This window comes from Macrobrachium rosenbergii, chromosome 26 (assembly GCF_040412425.1).
Source record: "Macrobrachium rosenbergii isolate ZJJX-2024 chromosome 26, ASM4041242v1, whole genome shotgun sequence".
Lineage (NCBI taxonomy): Eukaryota > Metazoa > Arthropoda > Malacostraca > Decapoda > Palaemonidae > Macrobrachium > Macrobrachium rosenbergii.
The window spans coordinates 20,673,653-20,684,253 of NC_089766.1; the positions used below are offsets into that span (position 1 = coordinate 20,673,653).

General features: G+C 37.4%; 1 pseudogene; it reads left to right on the plus strand.

The window, feature by feature from the left end:
* The first annotated feature begins 8,592 nt into the window (after positions 1-8,592).
* On the plus strand, positions 8,593-9,672 carry LOC136853109 (NADH-ubiquinone oxidoreductase chain 1-like; annotated as a pseudogene).
* Positions 9,673-10,601: the final 929 nt, after the last annotated feature.

A 10,601-nucleotide genomic window follows, 5' to 3' on the forward strand; every position in this document is an offset into this window, starting at 1 on the left:
TGTTTGTACTTATTTATGTTGGTCTTGTTCTTTCTTTCATATAGGTAGGTTGTTTTAAGATTTTAGTGAACTCCTTTTACTCATTATTGACTTGTCTTGGAATGAGGTGTTTTTTTTTAAATATTTTTACTACATAAAGAGCTGTTGCCATTGCATTAATTTGTTATTGATGTTCGCAAATTATATTATATTTTATAGCCTTGAAAATGCGACTTGGAATTCGTCATGGAACGTCGGCATTGAAAATAAACTGTAGATGATGAGGATGCCTTTCCCTACTGCTTCCTTCGTGATGTATATATATATATATATATATATATATATATATATATATATATATATATATATATATATATATATATATATATATATATATATATATATATATATATATTACTAAAAGGACCTCATTCAAACTGCATGGTATCTATAGATACCATCCAGTTTGAATGAGGTCCTTTTAGTAATTTAGTTAATGCACAGAACAATTGTGTATGTGATAAAGTTAATATATACGTATGTATACATATATGTGTGTGTTAGTGTGTGTATTAACAGATAGTTAGACACAGAGATAGATGCATAGATAGAAATATATATATATATATATATATATATATATATATATATATATATATATATATATATATATATATATACATATATATACATACATATATATATATATACATACATATATATACATATAAATACATATATATATATATATATATATATATATATATATATATATATATATATATATATATATATATACATATATACATATATGCATATATATAGTAGGGAGTACGGATAGGAAGAACAGTCAGCTCATCATTGATATATTTATTAATAGGTGCGCTTCAGGGATCACCCATATCCCATCTTTTCTGGCTAAAAGATACAAAAACACTAATTAAAACTGACAACAGAGCTTACAAAATTAAAATGCTTTAAAGATTGAAAAATGACAATGACAAAACAAGAAATAGATTACCTTCAGTAGTAAAGTCCAGAGGATGAAAACTGAATAAGAGTAAACAAGGTTAGCAAGTAAACAAGAAAGGCGGGGGAGGGTTACTATAGTACGACCGTTTTAGGAAGAGACTTTGCCCCTCTTAAACTGACCATTAACCTTCTGACTTCAAGCTCTCATTGTTTGCGCCTGTTATCAACACGTGTACTATAATAGAAAGTTCTGAATGAAGTTTTGTTGTCCCACTTAAATTTTAGATAAAAAAAAAAAAAAATTTCAATATATGAAAATGATAGATGCAAGAAATTTGGAAACCTAGATGTGCTTTCATTTTCAGTTTTGTTTATTTGGATGCTGTACTGAGCAATGTTCTTGAGTTACGTCATCTACTATAGTTTTTATTACTGTTCCTTTGCTGTTATCGAAGTCATATAATTGTGATATAGTTTTGAGCTTTTGAATTGTTTTCTTTCGTGTATGCCGTGATCCGTCTTTACCTCCTTGCTGTATCAAGGTTGAATTTTCACTGTGCAGCTATAAAATAGCTCATAATAAATATTCTTTAAATATTATTTACACCATATATATATATATATATATATATATATATATATATATATATATATATATATATATATATATATATATATATATATAGAGGTGTAACAATATTTAAAGAATATTTATTATAAGTATTTTATAGCTGTACAGTGAAAATTCAACCTTGATACAGCAAGGAAAAAAGGCTGGATTACGGCATGCACGAAAGAAAAACAATTCAAAAACTCAAAACTATATCACAATTATATATATATATATATATATATATATATATATATATATATATATATATATATATATATATATATATATATATATATATATATATTACACATTTATACAGTATTAGATTTACCTGTGCTTTTAAAGCACTGTCATATGATACTCATCACTGCTGTGGCATTTCTGTTATATGTAGATTTTTAAAGATATTTCTGCCACTTTCTGTCGAAAAAACAGATCTATATTTCAATTTATTTCAATTTCAGTGTTCAACAGGATATCACACAACAAGGGAAAGCAATAAATTTATTTACAATCGAAGTATGAGGAGACATTACTTATGAAGAATCCTCGTCAGAGGATGCTACATCGATAACAAAAGAATCTATATATTTATCAATGCAAACATCTCTTGAAGCGTCATCTCTTTTTATATCTTCGGCATGTCTCACATCATTAGCCCAGTTGTCAGAAGACATGGATTCAATTGCTTCTTTGACCAAAGGAAGCAGGTCTGATTTTTAAAATGATTCTTCTTTGCCACGTATGATTTCACCTGCGCCCATATCAGTTCTGTTGCATTATACTGGCAGTGATATGTAGGCAGCCTAACCACTATGTCCATGATCTCTTGCCAGTCTGTCAATCACGTAATCATTTTCTTTACATGAATGTCTTTTGCAACTTTACTAATTTTTTATTAGCCAGTCTTTAACTTCATCCTTTTGGCAGACATTGTCGGAGGTTTATTAATTCGAACTGAATGATAAGAAGCGTTATCCAACACTATGATGGCAGATGGCCCTATATTGGGAAGAAGCTGGGTTTTAAACCATTTTTCAAACACTGCAGAATTCATCTGAATTTCTAGATTGCGTATCCCTTGTCAGCTGGGTGCTTGATCATTGATAAAAATATTACCCAGAAATGTGGTTAATATTGCAACCAATATTGTGATTGTGTCTACTTACTCTCAATGTTATTGTTGTACAATTAGAAGGAATAAATCATAGGTAAAAATTTTTATTCTGTCACGCTCTCTCTCTCTCTCTCTCTCTCTCTCTCTCTCTCTCTCTCTCTCTCTCTCTCTCTCTCTCTCTCTCTCTTTTTTTTTGCCCAGCTAGTGGAATAGTAAGCGGAACCATAAAAATGATGAACATTCTTTATGATTAGTTTTCTGACGAATATACAAATAATTTTTAACTATAATACACAACTGTGATGTAGCTGTCCTTTACGGATTCAAATAGAATTAGAGAAAATGACAAAAAAAAAAGAAGACTGTCATCCTCAATCAGTGCAGTGCTTATACCTCTGGCAACACTAAACCCCGCTATATAGTACTTATCCTATGTTTATTTATTTGTGTTGTTACATTAATTGCATAATATCTATATCACGGATCGCTACTATCACAATATTATCATATAAATAAAACAGGTTAATTTGCAGCAAAACAACAAATACAAACGCTATTACAATGATTGTTTACGATTTCGTGCGTCTGGTAGCATGCTACGGGTGACTACCGTCTGAAAACCCTCCGGATTGTGGTAAGTGTGAGGTCTCATCTCGGCCGTAATCAAAGGGTTAACGTGATTTCCTTCGTCAAAGAACAGCACTATTGATCCTCGTGCCCTCAGCTTTCTAAGTAATGGCCTTGAAGAGTGTTAACAGTGAAGGAAATGAGCCCGGAAATCATGCCGGGATGAAACCTACCTTTCCCTCTGACTTCTCCAGAGACTCCTTCAGACGCCCGTCACGGCTAATGCCTTGAAGGTATCTGCAATGTACAGCTGCACTAAAGAGCTTCAGGGAAAACCTCAAGTGTAACAAGAACAGAAATGATGAATGTGCGTTATCAGTTATAATGGCCCACCATGACCTGAAATTATAAAAGAAATCAATAAAAACATGTGATTAAATGCTGTACTAGGGAAAGCAATGCAAGCCTGCAGAAAAATGGATGCTTTCGACGGCGTGGCTGAAGAGGACAGTTGTGCAAACGGTTAAAACTTTCCATTTTGCCTCAGACTTGCGTTGTCTTCCCTAATACGGTATTTCATTGTCATTTCTCTCCATGAAACATTCAATAGTAACTCAAAAATTAACAAACTTCAATGGCTATGAAATAAGTAAACACAACAATAACAAAAACAACCGCAAATCAATAGAAAGTGACTAAACTTTTGTTACCACTTTTATTTGGGGGAGAATCAGGCTCTCTCTCTCTCTCTCTCTCTCTCTCTCTCTCTCTCTCTCTCTCTGTGTGTGTGTTTGTGTTAATTTTGAAACAAGTTTGAACAAAATGAGAAGTCTGTTACAGCGAAAGCGATAAACTCTTAGTTTGAGGTAAAAGTAATATTTTATTTGTACTTTAAATGTAGAAGCAGCTTTGTTTATATACTGACTTTTAGAAAGGTTCAACAATACTGACATGTGTGTTGGCATTGTTTTGTCTACTTTAATTTAAAGCGATTCAGACAAAAATCATTACACCACTGAACGGCAAAGGCCTCAAATGCGTGTACGGGCAGTAAACACCTGACCATGGTCTAAAGGCCCGTTCACACATTCACGTATCAGCCCACGCATGTTCATGCGTGAATGGAAACTGGTAGTTGGCAACAGCTTACATAAGTACTACGAAAAAGTTCCGTAATGCGTATTTAAGATCGTGGACATGCGGGGCGGAGTAGGGAGGTCGATACGCACCATCCCAGCATGCGTGGGGAGCCACGTATGTTTCGATATGTTCAAAAGATACGTGTCTGCTCACGTCATCCGTCATTTTGCGTGGTTCCACACGCACCGCGTGGTGCATCCGTAGTGTGGTCTGCGCGCCTGCGGGACAATGACGTGTGGTCCCACGCTGCTCTCCCGTTCCCGCCAAGAACCGCGTGGGTCCCCACGAGGTTCGGGAGTAGACGTGGCAACAGCGCCTCTTCCCCAGGACCTGAGACGATGAGGCAGCGCTGTGTCGGGTGTATAAAACAGCTTGCGGCGCGGATGCAGCTTCAGTTCCTCTCCCGGACAGGCAGCAGCAACACCGTTTCTCACCCCTCCAGCGCCTTCGTCAGCAGAAAATGCCGAAAGTAAGCAGCAACAGACAGCGGAAGGGGGCTTACAAGCCTCCAACATCCCAGTCAGGAGCGGAGACGGCCTCTACAAGGTGGCCACCTGCTGCAGGCACCCCTGCAGACACCATGGAGGAGGATGTGGTCATAAACCTTGAAGAGGCTGATGAGGTGGAGGACATGGCCAGTGACCAAAGCCTCTTCAATGACAAGGACATCGGCCTGGATGACGTTGACTCTGCCGATGATGACGGGAATGATGAAGCTGCTGACGGCACTGCCCCTGGGACTGGAAAAGCGTGTCGCAAGAAGAACCCCTCTGTCATCCTCTCAGACGAAAATGAGAGGCTGGTAGGGGAGTGGTTGGAGCAGGAGGCAGAATTCATATACAACAAGGGCATGATGGCATACAAGGACAAGGCCAGGGTGTGCAGGGCATTTGAGGAGAAAGGGAGGTCACTGGATCCTCCTGTGTCAGGCCCTGAACTCCGGACCTGGTTCACCTCCCTCAGGACCCGCTTTGGACGCCTCACAGCCGAAAAAAGTGGTCAGGAGGCCAGCAGACGACTGACGGACCGTGAGAAGTGGATACTGAACATCTTCCACTTCCGCAAGCCCCACATCATCCGCCAAAAGAAGCCCAAGGTGTTGGGACTTCCGATGGTATGTCTTATTGTTTCACTGTTTAGTAAATCCGTGACTGAAACTTTAATGCACAGTTTATTTAATTAATGAAACTACAACCTTGTCATTCACAGTACATTTACATTCTCTCATACATGTTCCATCTCTTTACAGTCTGCATCTGCTGCAGCTGCTTGCAGCAACCCTCCTGGCCATGGTCCTGCCCTTGATGTTCCTGCCCTTTGTGATCCTGCTGGCAGTGCCACTCCAGTCCCCTGCTCGTCCAATGACCGGTCCTCCACCATTGATGATCCTGCACCACAAAGGAAGTCACGGAAGGAGGACAAGGCTGCAAGTGGGGTCCTGGACGTGTTGCTGCAACAAGCAGAGTCAGCTCGGCAAAGGCTACAGGGGGCCATAAGACCTCTGTGTGACCCCAAGCTGATGTACTGGCGGAACGCCCTGGAGGAGCTTGCCGCCGACTGTGCAGATGTGGGGCCCGAGCTGAGGATGGCGCTGAAGGTGGAGTTCATCTCTGCCATACAGCACTTTGTGAGGGCTACCAAAGAGGGCATCACAAGGCCGCCACGTTATCTGATACCCCACACCCAAGCAGAAGCCCTCTGGGATGCTCCGCCTGCGGCCCCAGCTCCCCTTCCTGCTGCTGCTACATATGTGCCACTTGCTACACCTAGTGGTGCCATGGCACAGCCTCTCAACCTCACGGTGCAACAGGTGGCGATGCTGCACGCACAGCTGTCTGCACCTGCAGTGACGTCCGCAACCAGGGACCTCAACGTGTCTTTGCCAACGAGCAGCTTCCTGGAGAACCTCTAGTTTAAGGCAACAATTTTTTTATATATATTTTTTATAATGTGTTCACTTTAGTTTGAAAGTTTGATCCTTGCTTGTTCCTCTGTTTCAGGAATAATTTACATGTAAGTGAGTGCTAGATAATTGCGATCAATAGATTTGTTTAGTTAGGTTTCAGTATGTGTCTTTGGTTTTGGAGAAATCCTTCGATCCAGTAATTCCAGTAATTTCAGGTTAAATTTGTTCCAGCATCCGCGGTTAGACTGGGAGTAAATATGGAGGGAGAAAGGTTATTGGTTACGGGAATATGTATTTGCGAGTTTCTTTTTTTGTAGAGTTAAGAGGTGAAATTTATAGTTCGATAGTAAAGTTGAATCTTGTTGATTTTCTTGGAGGCCATTGAAGTTTAGGTTTAAACCAGGATTAGATACCCTGTTATTCTAGACTTAAAGTTTATTGCTTGATTAGTATCAGTTATGAGCTTGAAATTTAAAGGATTTGGCGGTATCCAAGTCTAGTTAGAGGAACCTGCCATTTAAACGATATGCCACGAATGATCTTACTTTGTCTTGTCAAACAGTATGTATACCGCCATTATTAGGTGGTGTATTAATATAGCCATTAAAATTAATTTATATTAAGTATATTAGGTCAAGGTGCAGCCCATGACAAAGATATCGGTGGGTTACAGTGTGTTATATATAAACGGATGGATTTTTGAAATGGGGTCCTGAAGGTGGATTTAATTGTATTTCTTTTTTAATATGTTAGATTGATAGTAGCTCTAGGATATGGACACATCGCCCGTCGCTCTCATTCTTTAAAGTGAGATAAGTCGTAACATAGTAGTTGTATTGGAAAGTGCATCTAGGAGTATGAGTTGTAGCTAATGTTTAAGCACTCCACTTACGCTGGAGGGATTGCCCTTATCGGCACTACTTAATAGTTGTTTATTATTAGTGGGTCTTGCGTGTAGTTTAATTACATAAAAAATTAATTGATTTTGTTGATTAGTATTCTGTAGAATTTTGTTATTGAGGTTATAGTTAATGAGTACAGTGATGGAAGTTTTATTGAATTAGGTTAAAGTAGCGTTGAGTTTTCGTACCTTTTGTATCAGGGGTGAACTAAATTGGTATATTAGTTATGGAGTCCCGAAACAAAGAGAGCTAGATTTTGTTGCTTTTTTACGTGGTAAAGTGATTTGTAATGAGTCTCTAGTAGTGATATGTTAGTCGATTTTTGTATATCTGGTTTTCCGTTAAATGAATTTAATTTTGTGTCAAGTTAAAGTTTAATTTGATAGTTACGATAGGAGGAATGAGCTTCTTATCTGTTGTTTTGTCAAGCGTCTTATCAGTCTTCATTTGAGGTGGGCTTAAAATCAGCCATCTTAGTATAACGTTAGAGTAATATTGAGGTTTTTTTTATTTTTATAAGATGTTTGCTTTTATTAGCGGGAAATGTCATTTATTGATTAAGTGGCAGTTAAAATGTTTATATAAGTAGAATTGAAGTTAATTTTTATTTTAGAGTGTTATTTGTTTTTTAAGCAGTTTGAGATGCGCTTAGAAGGAACTCGGCAAATTTTGTCCTCGCCTGTTTATCAAAAACATGTCTGTGTGAATTAGTTATAAAGTCTAGCCTGCCCACTGATTTATTTAAAGGGCCGCGGTAATTTGACCGTTGAAGGTAGCATAGTCAGTAGTCTTTTAATTGGAGGCTTGAATGAATGGTTGGACGAGGGACAAACTGTCTCCTTAGCGGCGTTTGAATTTAACTTTTGAGTGAAAAGGCTCAAATTGTTTAGGGGGACGATAAGACCCTATAAAACTTGATATAATTTAGGCTTAACTTGCGATGTGGGTGAAAAGTAGTTTTGTCTGGTTTATATTTCGTTGGGGAGATGAAGATATAATGAGTAACTGTCTATTTAATTTTATAGCATTAATTAGAATTTGATCCTTCTTTGGGGATTAGGAGAATAAGTTACTTTAGGGATAACAGCGTGATTTTCTTTGAGAGTTCTTATCGACAAGAGTAGTTGCGACCTCGATGTTGAATTAAAATTTCAGCTAGGTGTAGCCGTTTAGCTGGTGGGTCTGTTCGACCTTTAAAATTTTACATGATTTGAGTTCAAACCGGTGTGAGCCAGGTTGGTTTCTATCTTTTAGTGGTTTAAAAATGGCTTTAGTACGAAAGGATTGAGCTTTTGGGATAGTCTTTGTGTAAGATAAACTTTAATGGATTGTCTTGGCAGATTAGTGCGTCGGATTTAGGATCCGTTAATATAGTGATTACTATAGACAATAGGAAGAGGCTCTCTTGTGCCTTCTTTCTGTGATAATTTTGATTAAGTTAGTTAGTTATCTAATTTTAGTAATTTTGGTTTTGGTTTCTGTTGCATTCTTTACATTGCTTGAGCGTAAAACCTTGGGTTATATTCAGATTCGTAAGGGTCCTAATAAAGTAGGGTATGCTGGTTTATTGCAGCCTTTTGCTGATGCTGTTAAGTTATTTACTAAAGAGCAGACTTTCCCCACTATGAGTAATTTTATTCCTTACTATTTATCTCCTGTGTTTAGGTTATTTATTGCTTTGGTTTGTTGGTGTTTAATGCCGTATGAGTTAGGGTTGTTCTCTTTTGAGTTTGGTATCTTGTTTTTTCTCTGTTGCACGAGAGCAAGAGTGTATTCTACTATGGGTGCTGGTTGGGCTTCTAACTCTAAGTATTCTCTTTTGGGTTGTCTTCGTGCTGTTGCTCAGACTATCTCTTATGAGGTGAGTCTTGCTTTGATTTTATTGAGCATGTTGTTTTTGGTGGGAGGTTTTGATTTGAGACTGTTTGAGAGATATCAGCGTTATTGTTGGTTTTTTTATTTTAGGATTTCCATTGGCTTTGTTATGATTTGCTTCTTGTTTAGCTGAAAGAAATCGAACTCCTTTCGATTTTGCAGAAGGCGAATCTGAGTTAGTGTCAGGGTTTAACACCGAATATAGGGGAGGTGGATTTGCTTTAATTTTCATAGCTGAGTATGCCAGGATTTTGTTTTTGAGAGCTCTTTTTTCTATCATTTTCTTGGGGAGTGGACTTGTTTCCTTGCTGTTTTATGTGAAAATTATGTTTATTGGTTTTTGTTTTGTGTGGGTGCGTGGTACTCTGCCTCGGTTTCGTTATGACAAGTTGATGTATCTTGCTTGAAAAAGGTTTCTCCCTGTGGCCCTAAATTATTGTATTTTTTTTATAGGATTGAAGGTCTTTTTAGAAGTTACCCTAGTATAGCTTTGTAAAGAAATTAGGATAGACTATTAAGAGATTCGAACTCTTGTTGGGTGCTTTCAAAACACTTGTCTTCCTAAAGATGAATAGTCAGTCTATGAGTTTATCTCATACAACCATTGCTAGCGGGTTAATAATGAAGAATGAGAAATACAAGACTGTTAAGATCTGTCCTGTGAGGATGTACGGGTCTTCTACTGGCCGAGCGCCGATTCATGTCAATAAAATTACGATTCTAATTATAGATCAGAATAAGATTTGTCTGATCGGGTAGAAGGCTAATCTTCGGAATTTGTTTTTGTGCGTAAATGGTAGGATGAATAAGATAGCTACTGATATCACCAAGGCGATAACTCCTCCTAGCTTATTGGGGATTGATCGTAGAATTGCGTAAGCGAATAGGAAGTACCATTCTGGTTGAATATGAGCAGGAGTGACTAGAGGGTTGGCTGGAATGAAGTTGTCTGGGTCCCCCAGGAGGTAAGGATCGAGGAGTGTGAGGATGATTAGGGCGGCCAGTGTGACTACAAATCCTACGATGTCTTTGAACGAGAAGTAGGGGTGAAAGGGGATTTTTTCTAGTTGTCTGGAGATTCCTAGTGGGTTGTTGGACCCTGTTTGATGTAAAAATAAAATATGGACTATGGAGGCAGCTGCAATAATGAATGGGAACAGGAAGTGAAAGGTGAAAAATCGTGTTAGCGTTGCGTTACTTACTGTTTACAATGTAAACAAATGTATATATTTTGTATTATTGTATGTTTCCATGTAAATATTTCACCATTAGTATAAGCAATAAACATAATTGAAAAATAACTTTTATTCAATGAACTAAAAATCATCAAAGTAACAAAATGAAGTAATAATAATCACACAATTAAGACATATGCAAACAACTATATAGTTGAAAATTAACTTATATAAACAAATATCTATTTTTTTGTATTATTGTATGTTTCAATCTATATATCAGCACTAGTATAAACAATAAAAATATAATAGAAAAGTAACTTCTATTCAATGACCTACAAACCATGGAAGTAAC